General features: G+C 45.2%; 1 pseudogene; it reads left to right on the top strand.

Annotated features, from left to right (window-relative positions):
• The first annotated feature begins 6,320 nt into the window (after positions 1-6,320).
• On the top strand, positions 6,321-19,633 carry LOC130541272 (quinone oxidoreductase-like protein 2; annotated as a pseudogene).
• Positions 19,634-19,742: the final 109 nt, after the last annotated feature.

Below are 19,742 nucleotides of genomic sequence, written 5' to 3' on the forward strand. Positions count from 1 at the left end.
CATGGAAGAGGTTATGAAATGATGAAAGAATAGAATGGGCCTGTGAGGCAAGAAGGAGATATTTTCCTTGGTCCAAGAAGCATTTGCCTTGTGTGGGAAGAGATTGATAGGTGGAAGTTTCAGTGGGAGAGCAGGTGGGAGTGACCAGATGAGTAGGAGAAAAACTGCCGTGAGGGATAGAAGTTGGAAGGCTAACTGCTTCTTTAGCTACCTTATCAGCATAAGTGCTGCCCCTAGCAATGGGATCTGATGCCTTTTGGTGGCCCTTACAGTGTATGACTCCAGCTTTCTTTGGAAGTAAAGCAGCCTTGAGAAGAGTTTTCATTAAAGAGGCATTAATGATGGAGGACCCTTGCGTAGTAAGGAAACCTCTTTCAGCCCATATAACAGCATGGTGGTGCAGGATATGGAAGGCATATTTAGAGTCAGTATAAATATTGACAAGTAAATCCTTTGCAAGAGTGAGGGCTCAAATTAAGGCAATGAGTTTGGCTTGCTGAGAGGTAGTGGAGGGGGGCAGAGCAGTAGCCTCAATGATAGATGTGGAAGATACTATAGCATAGCCTGCCTTTGCTGGTGAGTGGCGATTAGGCCTGGTGGAACTGCCATCAATAAACCAGGTGTGATCAGGGTGAGGACCAGGAAAGAAGGAAATATGGGGAAGTGGAGTGAATGTCAGGTGGATTAGAGAGACACAGTTATGGGGGTCAGGTGTGGTATCAGGAATAATGTGGGGGCTAGCCTAAAATGGTAAGGTCAAGTTGTTTGGACGGAAAGGCTACAGGGTGCGGTCCCAGCTCTTGTGTAAGAATTTTGACTGCACAGCCCTGTAGTTTGGCTGTGTGTAATGAAAAGGGTTGGGATGAGTTAGGGAGAGCTAGTGTGGGAGCAGCTTCTAGGGCTGTTTTTAAGGAATGGAAAGAGGAGTGGGGAAAGGATTTAGGATCTATGGATTCAGCTAGGTTTGCTTTTGTGAGTTTATATAATGGTTTAGTCAGGATGGTAAAACTAGGTATCCAAAGGCGGAAGTACCTAACCATGCATAGGAAGGAAAGGAGTTGTTGTTTTGTGGAAGGGGTTGGGTTTGGGAGATTAGCTGGACACAATCAGCAAGGAGAGCACGTGTGTTTTCATGAAGAATTATGCCGAGATAGGTAACGGATGAGGAAGAAATTTCAGCTTGACTGAAGTAATGGGAGCTGTCCGTGAAGCCTTGTGGCAGTACAGCCCAGGTAATTTGCTTAGCCTAATGGGTGTCAGGGTCAGTTCAAGTAAAAGTGAAGAGAGGCTGGGATGAAGGGTGCAAAGGAATGGTAAAGACAGCATGTTTGAGATCCAGAACAGAATAATGGGTTGTGGAGGGAGGTATTGAGGATAGGAGAGTATATGGCTTTGACATCACAGGTTGGATAGGCAAGACAATTCGGTTGATAAGGCACAAATCCTGAACTAACCTGTAAGGCTTGTCTGGTTTTTGGACAAGTAAAATGGGGGAATTGTAAGGAGAGTTTATAGGCTTTAAAAGGCCATGCTGTAACAGGCGAGTGATAACAGGCTTTAATCCTTTTAAAGCATGCTGTGGGATGGGATATTGGCATTGAGTAGGGTAAGGGTGATTAGGTTTTAATGGGATGGTAAGAGGTGCATAATTGGATGCCAAGGAGGGAGTAGAGGTGTCCTATACTTGTGGATTAAGGTGGGGAGGTACAAGGGGAGGATGCGAAGGAGGTGTTGAACTGGGGAAAAGGGTGTAAATGAGGTGAGGCTATAGCCTAGGAATAGTCAGGGAAGCAGATAATTTAGTTAAAATATCTCAGCCTAATAAGGGAGCTGGGCAGGTGTGGATAACTAAAAAGGAGCGCATAAAAGAATGTTGTCCAAGTTGGCATCAGAGTTGGGGAGTTTTAAGGGGTCTAGAAGCCTGGCCATCAATACCCACAACAGTTATGGAGGCAAAGGAAATAGGCCCTTGAAAAGAAGGTAATGTGGAGTGAGTAGCCTCCATATTGACTAAGAAGGGGACGGACTTACCCTCCACTGTGAGAGTTCCCGAAGCTCGGCATCCGTGATGGTCTAGGGGGCTTCCAAGGCAATCGGGCAGCATCAGTCTTCAGCTGCTAAGTCAAGAAGATCTGGGAAGGAGTCAATCAGAGAGCCTTGGGCCAGAGTTCCAGGGGCTCTGGGAGTGGCTGCCGGGTAAGTTGGACAGTCCGATTTCCAGTGGGGTCCCGCACAGATGGGACATGGCATAGGAGGAATCCCAGGCTGCAGGCATTCCTTGGCCTGGTGGCCAGATTTCTGGCACTTGAAGCAAGATCCTGGGGCAGGCAGTCCTGGAGGAATGCCTGGCCGCCGCAGTTCAGGCATTTGGAGTTCTTGTGTGCTGGAGATGTGGCTGGGGTTTGTCTCACAGTGGAGGCAAAGAATTGCCACTCAGAAATACGTTGCTACTTGGCTGCCTCTACTCTATTATTGTACACCTTGAAGGTGAGGTTAATTAGGTCCCTTTGTGGGGTTTGAGGGCCAGAATCTAATTTTTGGAGCTTTTTCTAATGTCGGCAGCGGATTGGGTAATAAAATGCATATTGAGAATAAGACGGCCTTCTGGCCCTTCTGGGTCTAGGGCAGTAAGCCATCTAAGGGTTGTTGCCAAACAGGCCATGAACTGGGTTGAGTTTTTATATTTGATGAAAAAGAGTCTAAACCCTGATTTGGGAGAGGTCGGAAAAAGGAGCATTAACCTTGGCTATGCCTTCAGCTCCAGCCACCTCTTTAAGAGGAAATTGTTGGGCACGTTGGGGAGGGCTAGTCGAGGAATGTAACTGTAAGCTGGACTGGGTGTGAGGAGGGGAGGTGATAAAAGGATTATAGGATTGGGGAGCGGAGGCTGAGAAAGAATTGGGACCTGGCTCGGCCTGGTGAGGAGCAGCCTGGGGAGGAGGGGAGAGGTTAGATGGGTCTGTAGAAAAGGAGCATTCAAAGGACTCAGAGCTTGGGGTGGAGACTGAAGGAACAGACCTCAGAGAAAGACGAAAGATTTGGGACGAGTCGCATTGGGAGCAGAGACTAAGGAGGGACCAGTGTATAAAACAATGCCTGGATGTCAGGCACATCAGACCCATTTGCCCATTTTTCAACAAAAATCATCCAGGTCTTGTAAAATGGAGAAATCAAAAGTGTCATTTTCTAGCTATTTAGAACCATTATTGAGTTTGTATTGGGGCCAAGCGGTGTTGCAGAAGAAAATAAGACGCTTAGGTTTTAGGTCAGGCGAGAGTTGAAGAGGTTTTAAGTTTTGGAGAACACAGGCTAAGGGAGAAGATGGGGGAATGGAGGGTGGAAGGTTGCCCATAGTAATGGAGGTAAGTTTAAAGAGAAAGGTAGAGACATGGAGATGGGAGTAGGTGAGCAGCCAAAGCAGGTGTCCCCGCAATTGACTTGCCACCAAGGGAATGTGGGTGAATGACCAAGGCAGGCTTCCCCGCGGTGATCAGACACCAATGGAGTGTGAGTGAATAATCAGGCAGGTGTCCCCGCAGTGATTAAACACCAAGGGAAGACTGTCTTCCCAAGTCCGTGACTGGCGCTGGAGTCCACAGATAAAATGTGTTTCCTTTGTCTCTGCTAGAGAGGAAAAAGAACTGGAGTTGGAAGGACTGGGAGATTGAAGGGTAGCGAGAGAGGGAGATTGAAGGGTAGCAAGAGAGGCTGGAGAAGAGAGTGAAAAGACTGCTTACCCAATTTGAAATCCATGAGATGTTCCTTGGGCTGGTTGGTCTGAGGACCCGAGGTTGCAGGTGGATCTCCTCAAGGAGTGAGGGCAAGGACAGGGGACTGGTCTCCTGAAGGAGTCCTCCTGTCCCGGGTTTCAGCACCCAATGTCATGCACGTCCATGTGAGGAGACCACCAAACAGGCTTTGTGTGAGCAACGAGGCTGTTTATTTCACCCGGGTGCAGGCGGGCTAAGTCCGAAAAGAGAGTCAGCAAAGGGTGGTGGGATTATCATTAGTTCTTATAGGTTTTGGGATAGGCAGTGGAATTAGGAGCAATGTTTTGCGGGCAGGGGGTGGATCTCACAAAGTACATTCTCAAGGGTGGGGAGAATTACAAAGAACCTTCTTAAGGGTGGGGGAGATTACAAAGTACATTGATCAGTTAGGGTGGGGCAGAAACAAATCACAATGGTGGAATGTCATCAGTTAAGGCTATTTTCACTTCTTTTGTGAATCTTCAGTTGCTTCAGGCCATCTGGATGTATACGTGCAGGTCACAGGGGATATGATGGCTTAGCTTGGGCTCAGAGGCCTGACAATTATCTTGCCCAGGCTGTGAGCTCCTGGCCTCAAGCGATCCACCTCCCTCGGCCTCTCAAAGTGCTGAGATTACAGGTGTGAGCCACTGCACCCAGTTGCTCACTGTTATTTGGCAACCAGAATGTTCACTTTGATGATAACGTTAGTATTTCTCCATTATTCCTGGTTTGATTTTATATGTCTAATGATTAACAGTTCACAAAATGCTTTCTTGTCTCATTGGAAACACAAGTTTTTTCATCTTCTCAGCTTCTAGTCATTGTTCTAGTCTTCCTCTTGTGGGAAGGGGAAGAGGACTAAAATGACTTCTCAAATTCCTTGTGAGTGCTATTAAAATAACAGTAAGCTCTGTTGTATATCCAAGGTGAGGACCTTGCTCTTGGACTCCTTTTCCCCAGAGCCTTTAGGCTATAATCTCAGAAGTTCATTCCTACTTCAGTTTTGCTCTCCATTTTCCCTTTATTCCATTCCTGATCATGCCTTCCAGGTCATGCTCTATCTGGGAATTCTGTTTCTGTCAAAAAGTAGAAGGAATTTAGAACTTAGGGATTATTCTGCCCGATGTGTTCATTTTACAGAGGAGTTCACTGAGGCAGAGAGCCAACAAATGTCAATGTTAAACCCGCAAATAAGTGGGAGAGCTGGGCTTGAACCTGAGACTACTCTTCTGCCAGATGTCTTTTAAAGACATCAAGCTGTCTTTAAAAGTTACCTGTCAAACGAAATATTCTCTCCAACATAATGTGTGCTTCTCTTATATAGCTAGCCTATAAATATTTGGTTACTGTTGCAATAGAGATCTACCCAATTTTATAATATTTCACAGATTATATTGTATATTTTCAATTCTTCCAGAGGGTGCTTATTCACCTAGTGTGAATGGTCTGTGTTGGTCTTCGAATCAACAATCATTTATGGAGCATCTACTATGTGCCAAGCATAATACTGGCATTGGGGACATGAGAACCAATGCCCTTCCACTCTCCCCGTGGTGGGTTTTGGTCTGATTTTAACTGGAAGTATTATTTGGATTTGCGTAGGCTCATTCAACATTGGATCATTAGTAACTCTTTGGATTTAGTGTAAATGGTCCTGCAAATGTGAGAAAATTAGTAACAAGAATTGAACTCTAACAAGGTGTTCAAATGCTGACGTTAAAGCCTTTACCTAGGCAGGCGTGGTGGCTCACACTTGTAATCCTAGCACTTTGGAAGGCTGAGGCGGGCAGGGCGCTTGAGGCCAGGAGTTCGAGACCAGCCTGGGCAAAATGGTGAAACCCCGTCTTTAAAAAAATACAAAAAGTAGCCAGATATGGTGGCGCACAACTATAGTACCAGCTACATGGGAGGCTGAGGCGGGAGGATGGTTTGACCCTAAGTGGCGGAGGTTGCAGTGAGCCGAAATAGTGCCACTACACTCCAGCCTGGGTGACAGAGCAGGACACTGTCTCAAAAATAAATACATAAATAAAGCCTTTACCTGTGCATTTAGGATTTTTTGCACTGCAGAGGACCCAATAACCTTTATCTATGTATCATCTGTCTGTCTGTCTATCTATCTAATCTATAGAGAAGGTCTCACTCTGTCACTCAGGGTGGTGCGATCATAGTTCACCGCAGCCTCCAACTCCTGCGCTCAAGCGACCCTCCCGCCTCAGCCTCCTGAGTAGCTGAGACCACAGACACTGGCCACCATCCGCCTTGGCCTCCAAAAGTGCTGGGATTACAGGCGTGAACCACCCAGCCAAGAGCCACTATTTAAATGTCGCCAAGTGTGGTTTAAAAAGTTTCCCAATTTTGAGGGGGGCAAGGGTTGAAAAACTATTAGGTACTATGTTCAGCACCGAAGTGACGAGATGATTCGTACCCTGAACCTTAGCATCACACAATATACCCAGGTCACATCTGCACATGTAGCCCCTGAATCTAAATAAAAGTTGAAACTATAAAAAAAAAAAGTCTCCCAAATTTGTTACAAAAATGCCAAAGAAGGTTAATCTCGGGTAATCGAATTCCGTTTCCTGGTGTTTTCCTTTATTCTTTTTTTCTTCCAGCCGGCTCCACCTCCAGAGAGGCCCAACAGGGGGCTCGCGCGGTCGTTTGGGCTCGGCTGCCGTAGAAGCCGGGCGCACTGGGCCGGAGCTGCCCCGCCGGGGTTGGGTCGTGGCTGCCAGGGCGCGTCGCCAGGAGGCCTCGCGGGCCGCCCTTCCGCTCTCCCGGGGCTGGGCGGCGCTGTCCGGCTCTTCCTGCCGCGCTCTGGCCACTCCCCCTCGCCCCTCGCTCGGCTTGGCCTTGGCGGCCGTGCTCTGCAGGCAGTGCCTCCCTCGGGCGTGGGTCTGCAGGTGCAACCCCGACTCCTCCCTGAGCCCCGCAAGGCAGTCCCGGGGTGCTCCCGGCGGGGCTGCCCGACTGACCCTTCCCTTGTTCTGTGTTGCAGGAGAGCCGGACAGGGCAGCGGCCGGCACTACCGCGCCGCGATTTGCGCAGAGCTGAAGAAGCCCCTGACCATTGAAGAGGTGGCCCCCGCCCCGTCGGGCCTCACGAGGTAGGGGGCTGGCTTATCCCCTTCTACCCTCCCCTTCTCCCCGCCACCACACACTCCCCGCAGGCTTCCTTCTTGAATCAAGTTCCCAGTTCTGAAGCGAGGGGGCGACCGAGAGAGTGGAGGGCAACTTCGTCCTGGGATAGCTAGGGGGCTGAAGCCCTTTCTAAGGTCTAAAGTGCTAAAGGAAGATTGTTCTCCCAAAACACGCCTATAGGCCTCTTTCTCAATGCTAAGAGCTGTTGCCTTAGAAACAGAATTCTGATTTGCACACGACTTTGTACGTGCAAGTTATTGGTTTAACACAGGTACATGGACCTCATCCTTTGCTTCCTTCCACCTCAGTGCCGGAATCGAATTATTCGGCCTCTGCCTCCCAGAAACCAGCCCGGTAACCTCCGTGTTTCCATGTGAACATACGCTTCTGGTATATTGCAGAGATTTGGGATGGGGTTCGTTTAGGGATGTGGGCAGCTGGTCCACTGAAATGTGGACATCACTTTGGCCTTGCCTATTGACCACTCTAGTAACACAGTGTCATCTGGTGTGGAGATGAGAACCTCAGACAGCGTGAAGCAGGCAGTGGGCCTCAGTGTTGGAGACCGCCAGGGAGAGGGAGAAAGGCAGCCATAGCCCTGAAGTGTTACCAGCATGGAGCCTGTTAACTAACATGGCTAACACGGATTATTTGAATGAGCACATGATGGCAGCCAATCTACTTCCTGGGATTCACATGCTGAACGACATTCATCCTCAAATCATCCTTAAATCTAGGTGGAGTGGCTGGAGAACACATGTGTGCCCTGTGTATGCCTGTCAATAACTGATGTGTCCTGCATGGAATGTGTCCGGGCTGAGGGCTAGGCTCCTTTGTTCTGTTATTTGTCCTAGACATTGCATTGTAAGGAATTAGCCCATGAGAGCTGTGACTATGTTTGTTTTACTCACTACTAAATCCCTTAAGTCTAAAATGGTTCCTGGCATGTGGCAGAGGCTTAAAAAATTGTTGAATGAATGAATTTTGTAGATAAAAATGTCTTCTCACCAATATGGCCACCTCTGTACAAACAAATCAATATCATCCCTTTGGTGTCTCAGCTTTCATTTCTTCCAGTAATTCCAACCCCTGTTGGGATGTGTTGGTTTATGACAATGGTTGTCTAGCACAGCGGTCCACAACCTTTTTGGCACCAGGGACCAGTTCTGTGGAAGAGAGTTTTTTCATGGACTGATGGGGGTTGGAGGGGATGGTTTTGGAATGAAACTGTTCCACCTCAGATCCTCAGGCATTAGATTTTCATAAGGAGTGCGCAACCTGGATCCCTTGCCTGTGTAGTTCACAATAGGGTTCGCACTTCTATGAGAATCTGATGCCGCCACTGATCTGACGGGAGGCAGAGCTGGGCGGTATGCTTGCTTTGTCTGCTCACCTCTTGCTGTGCAGCTGGATTCCTGACAGCCTACCGGTCTGTGGCCCCGGGGATGGGAACCCCTGGTCTTGGGGCTTGTTAAAACAGAACGCTAGGCTTTGTCTTCAGAGTTTTCTGATTCAGTAGGTCTGGGATGGGGCTTGATAATTTGAATTTCTTTTTTTTTTTTTTTGAGATAGGGTCTCACTCTGTCACTCAGGCTGGAGTGCAGTGGCATGATCATGGCTCACTGCAACCTTGACCTCCCAGGCTCAAGCAGTTCTCCCACCCCAGTCTCCCAAGTAGCTGAGACCACAGGCACATGCCACCATTCCTGGCTAATTTTTTAATTTTTATTTTTGTAGAGATGGTTGCCCAGGCTAGTCTCGAACTCCTGGGCTCAAGTAATTCTCCTGCTTTGGCCTCCTGAAGTGCTGGGATTACAGGCATGAGCCATTGTGCCTGGCCTGTGCCAGGTGATACTGATGCTAGTGGTCTGGGGCCACATTTTGAGAACCGTGGGCTTACAAGGCCTAGAGAAACTACTGGCTACACTGCTGTAGGTCTGTCTCAGCTATGGCACTATCACAAAACATAGAGGCTGGGGATCTGGGACTAGGGTGAAGGATTCCAGATTCCCCAAACAGCTGATCATTTTACCCTTCTGTTTAAAACTCATTAATGACTTCCCATTGTTCCTAGTATGAAAATTAAGATCTTCAGTAAGGAGGCCGGATGCGGTGGCTCACGCCTGTAATCCCAGCACTTTGGGAGGCTGAGGCAGGCGGATCACGAGGTCAGGAGTTCGAGACCAGCCTGGCTAATATGGTGAAACCCTGTCTCTACTAAAAATACAAAAAAAGTTAGCTGGGTGTGGTGGTGCATGCCTGTAATCCCAGCTATTTGGGAGGCTGAGGCAGGAGAATTGCTTGAACCGGGGAGGCAGAGGTTGCAGTGAGCTGAGATCATGCCACTGCACTCCACCCTGGGCAACAGTGTGAGAGTCCGTCTCATAAAAAAAAAAAAAATCCTCAGTAAGCCTTCAAAGTCTCTTGTGTCCCCACTGTAGTGTCTTTGTACATGCCATTGCTTTTGTCTGTGCCAAGGCTTTTACCTCCTATTTTGAATAGTTAACTCTCAGTTGTTAGTTCAAAGTGTTGCTTACTTAGGAATGCTTTTCCAGACTTCCCTAAGTGGTCAAATCCTTCCATTATGTGCTTTCATAGCACCATATATTTTTTATCATTAATGCTTGGTACTGGAGTTATAACTTAATATATGTATCTTCATTATTATCTGGTTAATATCTGTTTTCCTTCCTATACTTTAGCTTCATGAAGGCAGAGGCCTTGCCCATGAGTGTGTGCCGGCTCTTACTTTAGTACCTGGCATGTCGTTGTCATTCAGTAACTATTTTGGTATGATTGAATGAACATTGTCTCTGTGGATGTGTACTATTCTGCTTTGCTGCTCTATTTCTTTTGTAGGTCAGAGTTGATGTCCATTTCTGTGGAGTTAACTTTGGTGATATTTTGATCTGCCATGATCAATATCAGGAAAGGCCCCATCTTCCCTTCATACCTGGTGAGTATGGGGAGACCAAGTGACTGCTTCAGGAAAAAAAGATACAGGGAGTTTTCAGAATCATGCCCTTGGGCTCAGGCAGTGCTCTGTTGGTGTCTGCCTGCCATCGGTGATGTTTCAGTTATATGTGTCCATCTCACTGTGTATTGGGATCACTGGATTGTGAGCCCCATGAGGGCAAAGTCTATGCCTGTCTTGATCAACATTATATCCCCCAGCTTAGCATTGTACATGGCTCTTAGTAGGTGCTCAATAAATACTCTAAAAATGAAGAAATGAACAAATGAATTTTCACCAGAATTATCATTGGTCCTAGCCATTCATTCCCTTTCCTTGCTGGGTATTGCCCCAATTTTGTTTCTTCACTGAAGGATCACAGACATCTGTTTGCAGCTAAAACTTTCAGCCTCACAGACACATTCCCAATAAAACCTAATGCCAGGCCGGGCATGGTGGCTCACGCCTGTAATCCTAGCACTTTGTGAGGCTGAGGCGGGCGGATTGCCTGAGCCCAGGAGTTCAAGACCAGCCTGGGCAACAATGGTGAAACCCTGTCTCTACCAAAATACAAAAATTAGCCGGGCGTGGCGGCGTGCGCCTGTAGTCCCAGCTACTCGGGAGGCTGAGGCAGGAAAATTGCTTGAACCTAGAAGGCGGAGGTTGCAGTGAGCCAAGATCATGCCACTGCACTCCAGCCTGGGCAACAGAGTGAGACTCCATCTCAAAAACAAAACAAACAAACAAACAAAACCTATTGCCAAAGGATCAGAGAGAAGAAGAGTGGATTTCTTAGCAGCCCTCTGCCTGATTTTTGTTCCCAATCTACTTCTAGATCCTGAACATGTGGACAAGTGACTGATTTTTGTTGTTGAAATTTATTTAAAGGGATGTAAGTATAGCTTAGCATGTATATAGTACATGTACATTTTATACAGATATATATCATGAAAGATAGAGTGATTGCAAATAGTTACCATGTTTTGTTTTCAGGGTGTTTGATTGTATCTCGACAGTTAGAACCATTTCCTTCTGTTTATATTTGCTGAAATACTGGTTGGGGGGAAGATGTCATACACAATTGAGTTATTCCCCTGGCAGCTCAAGTAGGAAACATGATCATTAATTCAGAAATTTCAAAGGTGAAAGAGGAAAGGGCAGACAGCACCAGTTCATCCAGTTGAGCCAAGTACTGTCTGAATAAACACAGTTCATGTCCTTGAGGGCCCTACAGGCCAGCAGAAGAGACTTGAAAACAGATAAATAAATAGGATGAACATTGTCACTGGGGTGCTATAGGAGGTCCCAGTGATTAGGGTCAAAAGTACCTGTGTACCTGTGATTCTCTGTGCTTTTGCACATTCTTGAAATTTTCATTTGTGTCATGGTAAGATTGAGACTGCTATAGCTTCCCAGGTTGTGATGGTGAAATCTTATATTTACTTTCCTGTGCTTTGAGTATAACACCTTACCTCTCTACCTGCATATGGAGAGGAGGAGGGGCACCTAAATCCTCAGCTCCGAAAGCTGTTGGAATAGCCTGTCGATCAGTGTTTTCTCATCTCCATGGTGTTGTGTTTTACAGATAACCTAATCTTTAAACAATGTGTTTTTAGGAATGGAGTTTTCTGGGACAGTATTGGAGACAGGCACAGATGTCAGGACAGTTAAAGAGGTAAATTAATTGAAGTCTAGGGAATCAATGTATATGTAGCTATGAAAAATATGCTAACTTCATTTGTAGCCAAAGGGTCTTGCTTCTACTGGCTTTTGCCTGCAGACACCAAAGGGAAACCTAACTAGAAAGGTAAGAAACAAAATTCTTTCTGGGGAAAGGAAGTAATTGGAAGTTCCTGGCTGCATTAAACTTTTCATTATGAATAAAAGGCGGCACCTCAGTCTTTAACCAAGAGGACAGAGAATTTGATTCTCTTGTGAAATTAAGACTGGGCTTCTAATTCAAATCAACCTTTCCCTTACTCTCTCTCTTCGTCTCAAATGTGCTCACTCAAATTGGCTTCACAGCCTGGTGGTGGTATTGAGAGAGTTATTATTTTATTTACTAAACAGTAACTCTGAATAATTAAGACCAACCTGTGTCTTATGGAGTCAGAGATGTGCATTTTTTTTTCTTTTTTGATTAACTCAGGAAAAGGAATGCAAGGTCATACATTTGCACATATCCTTAATGGTATGTTTCCTTTAGGGAGATAGAGTTATTGGCACAAGAAACTTTAATTGTATGGCTGAAGAATGCATCACTGACCAGAAGGTATCTGTACCACTCAAGATTAATGGTTGAAGATGTTTTTTCTCCTTTGTTTTTCTTTAATTTCCACCTATCCCTCATTCCTGTCTTCCCCTCTCCCTCTTTTTCTTTGTATTTATTTGGTCATGTCTTGTTTCTCAGCTAAGCACTTCATTTTTTCAAATGTTAAACTCCTTCTCTTCATTAATGTGACAATACTTTGCACAGAGCTTTGTTTGCATTGAGGGTTTTAATGAAGAACAACATTTGTTTTCTGAGTCCTTGAGCTGGCTGTTCATTTGGACTAGGTAGTTTTAGTAGAAAAGCTGGTTTTGGGCATTGAGCTGGATGTAATGGGCTTCTCCCGGACACAAAGCTTATGAAAGAGATAGCCCTGGGAATGGAGCCAGCCAGGGTAGTCAAGCATGGTTGTGCAGGGTGTGAATGGTGCCCCCTGGTGGTGGACAGTACACAATTGTCCCCACCAGCTTTACTGAGGTAAAACTGACATACCAGACCATTCACCCATCACAGTACAGTGATCTGTGTTCCATTCTCTACCTGTTGGCTCCTTTCTGAGCCAGATGCTAGCCTTGGGGTTTTGAAGTCTGATGCATTCAAGTTCTGAAATCTGCTACAGCTTGCTTAGTTTTGACTTCCACTGGGCTTGGTTATGGGCAAGTGTTTCCCTTTACAAATCAGTCACTGAATCAAATCCTAATATTTACTGAGCAGCCTTTATGACTTAGGTACATACACTCAATCTGTAAGTCACTGTTATCTCTTTTTTAGGACCTGTGGCAGATTCCAGAAACGGTCTCCCTATAAGAAGCTGCTGTCCTCCCTATAACTTATGGCACTGCGATTTTTGCTCTTGAGCACTGGGCCCGTACCCAGCCTGGGTAAGGACTGTGTAGATGACAGAAGGCTAGAAAGTACCCTTCTCTTGATATCAGAAGTGTCCGACAAGGCCATGCCCCACCTCTTCCCTTCCCTTCCCTTCCTTTTGGCTGAGGAAAGGCCAAAGGGAGGTAGCCACTTGAGACTGGGGTTTTTTGACTGTGAGGACATCCTTCTGTCTGAGAGGAGATGATAGGCTGTGAACTTGGCCATTGTGAATTGGAGAAATACCTCTCTGAAATGTGACCGCCCTGGAGATCTCATAAAAGATATTAAAGTGTAGATAGTTGGTTTATTTAAACCCATTTCACTCTGAGTTTATTAGAGGCCTATGGTATTTGTTTCTGTGAGGCCTTGTTGAGTGTGTCAGATGGGACATTTCAGAAGAAAAGGTGCTGAAGTTTGACTCTTTACCTGGAGCATACGTACTACTTCTTGATCTTTTCAGAGAGCTGAGACTCAGAATTGCTTCAGAGAGGTGGGTTTAGTTGAGCAGTGGCCATTACATGCTCATCACCTTGTAACATTGGGCAGTATCTAATATGAGAAGGATTTTAAGATAGAATTTCTGAAGAATAAATTGGAGTGGTAGCTCAAAGGAAGGGTTGCCACTGATATGAGGGAGAGGCTACCTAGAGAGATTCAGGAATATTTTTCCTGGGAGGTCTTCAAAACTGAACCCAATTAGCACTAATCTAGAAGTCACATCCATAAGCTTACAGGGTGGAGAACAGATGTATATGAAGGTTTGAATGAAACGACCTCTAACATTCTTGCTTTAAAATGTTCTGTTTCTAAAATATTTGTGAAATCATATTACTGGTTGACTTTTGAAGGTTTCTGAAGTAGTATTCATCTTTCTTTGGCACAGAGTTGTTTTAGTGACGGCAGCAGCTGGAGCCACAGGCCTTGCAGTGATGTGGCAACAAATGTTCTTCAGGCCAAGGTTATTTGTATGTTAGAGTCACCACTTAAAAAAATCATAACTCCAGTTTTCAAACATATATTTATTCAAACAATATATTCATTCATTGATTAAAAATCATGTGCAAGGCACTGGGGATATAAAGTAACCCAGAGCAGGGTCTTGCCATCTATTCGCTTACAGACTAGGGAGGGGGCCTAGAAGCAAATCACTCATCCTTCCAGCTACTAGACCCTGGCAAGGTCTGACCCACTTCATGCCTTCTGCACATGCTATTTTCTCTACCTGTAATTCTCAGAGCTGTCGTTCAGATTTAAACTCAAATGTCACTTTTTCAGAGAAGTATTCTCTGTCCCTCAGTCTAGGTGAGGCCCCTCTCCCTCCTCTGTATATATGATTTCATAGCGCCTTCTACTTCTCTTTCATAATACATAGCTCAGAGTGTGGTTACTTGTGTCATTATCGGGTTATTGTCTCCCTCTTACCGGATTGTAATCCCCATAAAGGCAGTGACAGTGTCTCTTTGGTTCATCTCTGTAGTCCTGCACCTAGCATGGTACCTAGAACATAGTAGGCCCTCAAGAACTATTTCTTAAATTAATGAATGAATAAAATAATGAAAAAAGACTTAGGTCTCTTCAGAAGTATCTTTCTGAGGCTGTGAGTGTTGGAAAAGGGGGATTTCTTGGAGAAGATGGACATTTAAACTGACTTTTAAAGAATTGGTGGCAGTTGAATAGAGGAAGAAGGGAAGTGAAGGCCATTTCAGTGGTGGGAGGACTTATTAGAAGATAGAGAACTAGGAACTAGCATGATGCATTCAGAGAATTGCAAATAGTATCTCTGGAGCCAGGGACCTGGGGGGAAATGGTGGAAGGTGGCTCTAGAGAGGAGGGCAGAGATAAGATCACGAGGCCCTTGTGTGGGGCTGAAGAATTTGAACATTTATTGGAAGCTATTGAGAGGAGTTGAGGATTTAAAGTAGGGAAGTGACATGATATTTTTGCATTTGGAAAAGTTCACTCTGGTAGCCGTGGGGATGAGGGATAGGGGAAAGGTCAAGGGTAGTCTGGAAGCAATAGGACAGGCTCTTGGAGCAATCTGAGCCAGGATTAGGATAGGCTACCTGAACCAAGGTAGTGGAAACAATGCATTGAGAGATACTGAAGTGGAAAAAAAATAGATAATTTGGTACCTGGAGAGCATCCTGCTCTAGTCGAAAGAACAAGGACTTTAAAGTTAGCCTGACGTAGGTTCAAATTCCAGCTCTGCCTCCAGCTTAATATCGTCAGTTTTCTCACTTGTAAAAGAATGCTCTCTCCATGGAGTTGTTGTGGGAATACTGGGATTACACGTGCAGTGCCTATTAGAGGGCGGGGCATGTCAGTAAGAATCTCTTTAAAAAGAATCCTGTTATTATTAGACATTGAGTGGGAAGGAGCAAACTAAGTTAACTCGTGGAGTTGCCATCTAATTGAGATTGAGAACACAGGCAGGAATAGTGAGGTGGGTTTTGGCTGTGTTGAATGTGAGATTCCTGTGGAGCATGCAATTGGATAGCCAGAGGGCAGCTGGGTATATAGGTTTGGAAATAATTGGATTGGTCTGGAATTCCTTTAGGGGATATCTCTCCTTTCTCCTATTAAGTTCCATTTGGGAAGGACATGTGAGTTCTGAAAGTGATCATAGATACCAGGAGGCTCCTCAAGTGATATGAACACATTTCATGTTAACAGGATGGGCTTTTAGCTCCTGTCTGGGGGAGAGACTATAATTGGTTTTATTGTCTAGAATTATTGGTTATTTAACATTTCGAGGAAGATAAAATTGTACAAATTGTCTTAAATAGTTATAAATTGTTATAAATAGTAGATAGAAAAGCTCACTTTAATTAATATATTAAAATTAACCTAAGCTGTATTTTCTTGAACCTCAATAATGGTTTTAAACAAAAGCAAACAAAAATATAAATGTTACCATGCCACCTATGTGGAACAGGTCATTTTGATTACACCTCGAATCCACAGCATTTCATATTGCTTCCAAAGTGTCTCCGCGGCAATTATCTTACCCTTGATCCTCACAAAGCCCCTGGGATGTGGGCAGTGTAAGTGTTTATTATCCCTATTTCACAGATCAAGAAAGCGAGGCACCAAGAGAGAAAATGGTTCACTGCAGGTCCCATGGAGACCTAGTGAGAATCTCGGGATTCAATTCAGGTGCCTGACCCTAGAGCAGTGTCTGCCCACTGTGGCACTGTTTGCTAATAGCCCTCAGTGAACTGCAACTATTTCAGGGTTCCACCAGGGAATATTTGAGGGAAGCCTTTAGTTTCAAATAGTTATGAGTAAGTTTGGAATCTTTTAAGGGCACCAGTGTTCTTGGAGTATTTCATTGCAAATTCACTTTGAGACTAAAGTGCTTGGGCTGGTGGATGCTGCCCCATGGTGAGGCACGTCTAGGCAATGCTTGAGTGTTTGCAGCTTTTCTGGAGACTTCCAAACCCCAGAATTCCCCACAGTATGGCTCACCACCATCTATGCCATCTGTGTCGGGCCTTAGGTATGGCTTTCTCCTAGGGTGATGGAGTGGAAAAGCATGGGCTTTGGAGTAACGCAGCAGTGGACTTGAGTAATTGTTCTAACACCTGCAACCTGGATGACCCTGGTTGATTGCTTTACCTCTCTGAGTCTATGTCTCTGTCTGGAAACTGGAAGTAATTATATCTCCTCAATAATGTTCTTATGAGGTTCAAATAGAAAAAATGATTGCATGGTGTAACAATGGCTTCAGTTTATCTAACACTTTGTTTTCCAAGTGCTTTGTATACAGTGTCCCATTTAATTCTTTTTCCTTTATTTCTCTTGAGCTTGTGCCTGGAGATAATTTTTTTTTTTTTTTTAAACGGAGTCTTGCTCTGTCGCCCAGGCTGGAGTGCAGTGGTAAGATCTCGGCTCGCTGCAACCTCTGACTCCCAAGTTCAAGCAATTATTCTGCCTCAGCCTTCTGAGTAGCTGGGACTACAGACACACGCCACCATGCCCAGCTAATTTTTGTATTTTTAGTAGAGATGGGGTTTCCCGATATTGGCCAGGCTGGTCTTGAACTCCTGACCCTCTGATCCGCCCACCTTGGCCTCCCAAAGTGCTGGGATTACAGGTGTGAGCCACCGCGCCCAGCCCGTGAATTTTTTTTTTTTTTTTTGAGATGAAGTCTCGCTCTGTTGCCCAGGCTGGAGTGCAGTGGCACATCTTGGCTCACTTCAGCCTCCACTTCCCAGGTTCAAGCGATTCTCCTGCTTCAGCCTCCCAAATAGCTGGGACTACAGGTGTGTGCCACCATGCCCAGCTAATTTTTGTATTTTTAGTAGAGATGGGGGATTCACCATATTGGCCAGGCTGGTCTTGAACTCCCGACCTTGTGATCTGCCCACCTGGGCCTCCCAAAGTGCTGGGATTACAGGCGTGAGCCACCGTGCCTGGCCTCCGATAATTTTTTAAATGTCTTACTTTACTGATGAGGTAACTGAAACCTTGAGAAGCTGGCAGGCAGTATGGAGGTTAAATGCATGGACTCTGGAGATGAATTACCTGGGTTTGGACCCCAGTGCTGTCTCCCATTTGCTGTGCGACCTTCCTTGGGCAACAAGTTACTTAACTTCTTTTGCCTCAGTTTCTTCATCTATAAAACAAGGATAATAATACTGTATATTTCATTGGGCTATTACAATTAAATGAGTTATTCATATACGTAAAATGTTTAGAATGTTAACTGGCAAATAGTAACAAAATGTTGTTTTGTTACTAAGTATTTTGCCTAGGTCAACACAGCTAGTGAGTGGCAAAGCCAGAAGTTGGACTAAGGTCTCTCTAACCTCAAGATCTTTCTATTGAATCATGTTTTACCCTCTAGGAAGTCTTTCCTGATCCTCTAGATTTAGACTGGGTACCTCTTGTTTACATTTCTGGACCCCTGTTTATTTCCCCCATCACTCTGCTGTATCTTGCTTTCTTGGCTCTAAAGGATCCATCTTGTATCCTTACTGCTTGATTCATAGTAGATGCTCAATAAATGGTGGTTTTCATTTGAATTTGAGAAGACTTTCTGAATGTCTCTTGAACCACCTTCTAGCTATCCTTGTTAGGGTTCCAGGATTCCTAGAAATGTGGACCTCATGGCTAGTAGGGCATGGAGGGGCCAGTGGGATGGTCTGTGTGTTGGGCCTGATGTGTGGGCTCAAGGCCAGTGCCAGGGCAGCAAGGTCACAATGATTTCCTTGAGTAGCACCCTTTGGCTGGAGATGGGGTAGGTGGGGTGCCCCTTTCTTGGGACATGTTCTGGATAATCAGATATCTTGTGTTCTTGATGCAGGTAATATAGCTGCTGCTGGAAGTGACGAGAAGTGCAAGCTGGCGATGCAGAGGGGTGCGCAGTCCAGCGTGAACTACAGTCAGGGCAGCCTGAAGGATGCAGTGAGGAAGCTGGTGGGCGAGGGCGGGGTGAATGTGGCCATCGACATGGTGGGAGGAGACATCTGCCTGGAGGCTCTCCGCAGGTGCATGGGGTGGTCTGTCTAGAGTGGGCTGGAGCTGAAACCTTTCCTGATCTCTGCCTTCCTTCTGGCCTTGCTTCTCTCTCATCTTTGCTGTTCACTTCTTCTGTAGGCATCAGCATCAACGAGAACAGCAAGTGGGTGGGTGAAAAGGAATAGAAGCAGAGAAAATCAGGAAATGCTTATATATAGCAAAAACAAAATACCCATCTGGAAAATATCCAAAAAATGACTGCAGACTCTCTTAGTTGGCAATGCCAAATGCTTTAGAAATTATTCATGTGTTAAATTCAGCTATGCCAGTTCTCACTAACTACTTTATATCCATGTCTGTGGGGAATTCTTGCAGAGGGCATTGTTCAGCTATTAGAATTACTGGGGTGGCAGTTCCCCTTTTCCCAGTTCATTGTGGACCAAACTACAGGCTCTTCTGATCTTACTGCTTTCTGAAGCAGCCAGCAGCGTAGATAATTCCTTGACTTGTTTTATTTAAAAAATATCACTGGAGATTTAGTAGGAGTGTTGTATCACACCAATTCTCATTCTGTTTTCAACCAAGGATTCTGGAGTACTCTGATAGCATTGGTTTCATTTCTCATGTCGTCCTGGCAAGCATAATTTTGTAGTTTATCTCAGTTTCAGGTAGAAGCCGCAGAAGCAGAGAGCAGCCTACCCACAAAAGGGGTCCAGTTGGTTCTCTAGCCCCTGAGCTGAGTGGCAGGCAGTCTATATGTTTGCTCATCTCTGCACTGTGCCTGGTGCTGTGCTTAGAGGAGAAGCAAAGGAAGGAGTGTGTAGTCCAAGTGGAAAGCCAGGATAGACAGCTGGTAAAACTCGCCCATCTCTTGCCTTCCTTCTTGCCTTCTGGATAATTGTGTTTTTGCAATAGCTTCTCATTTCCCTTCTAAAGAAGAAAAGCAAAAAGCAAAAGCCAAACAAATATACACATATTTTATATCAAAGATGTTTGCAAAAGTTGTTTCTGTAACTCATTGCTTAGCAATGGTACCGTAGGGGAATTTTCATACTGGGCTACAGAACACTTCCACATTTTTGTAGTTTATTTAAAATTCTCTAAAGAGGCACATGTGTTAAAGGAATCCTAAAGTAAGTCTTTGTATAAAGCAAATGGTCCTTCCCTCATTAAAGTGTATGTCTTCTTATTCCTGCTTCCTAAGTTCATAATCTTCAAACTGAGTTGTTTCAGTACAACCTATGGAATGACATTGCCCAATTTTCTTCCACAAATTGGTTGAGGTAGTTAAATAGATA

Source organism: Pan paniscus, chromosome 1 (assembly GCF_029289425.2).
Source record: "Pan paniscus chromosome 1, NHGRI_mPanPan1-v2.0_pri, whole genome shotgun sequence".
In the NCBI taxonomy this organism is placed as follows: Eukaryota; Metazoa; Chordata; class Mammalia; order Primates; family Hominidae; genus Pan; species Pan paniscus.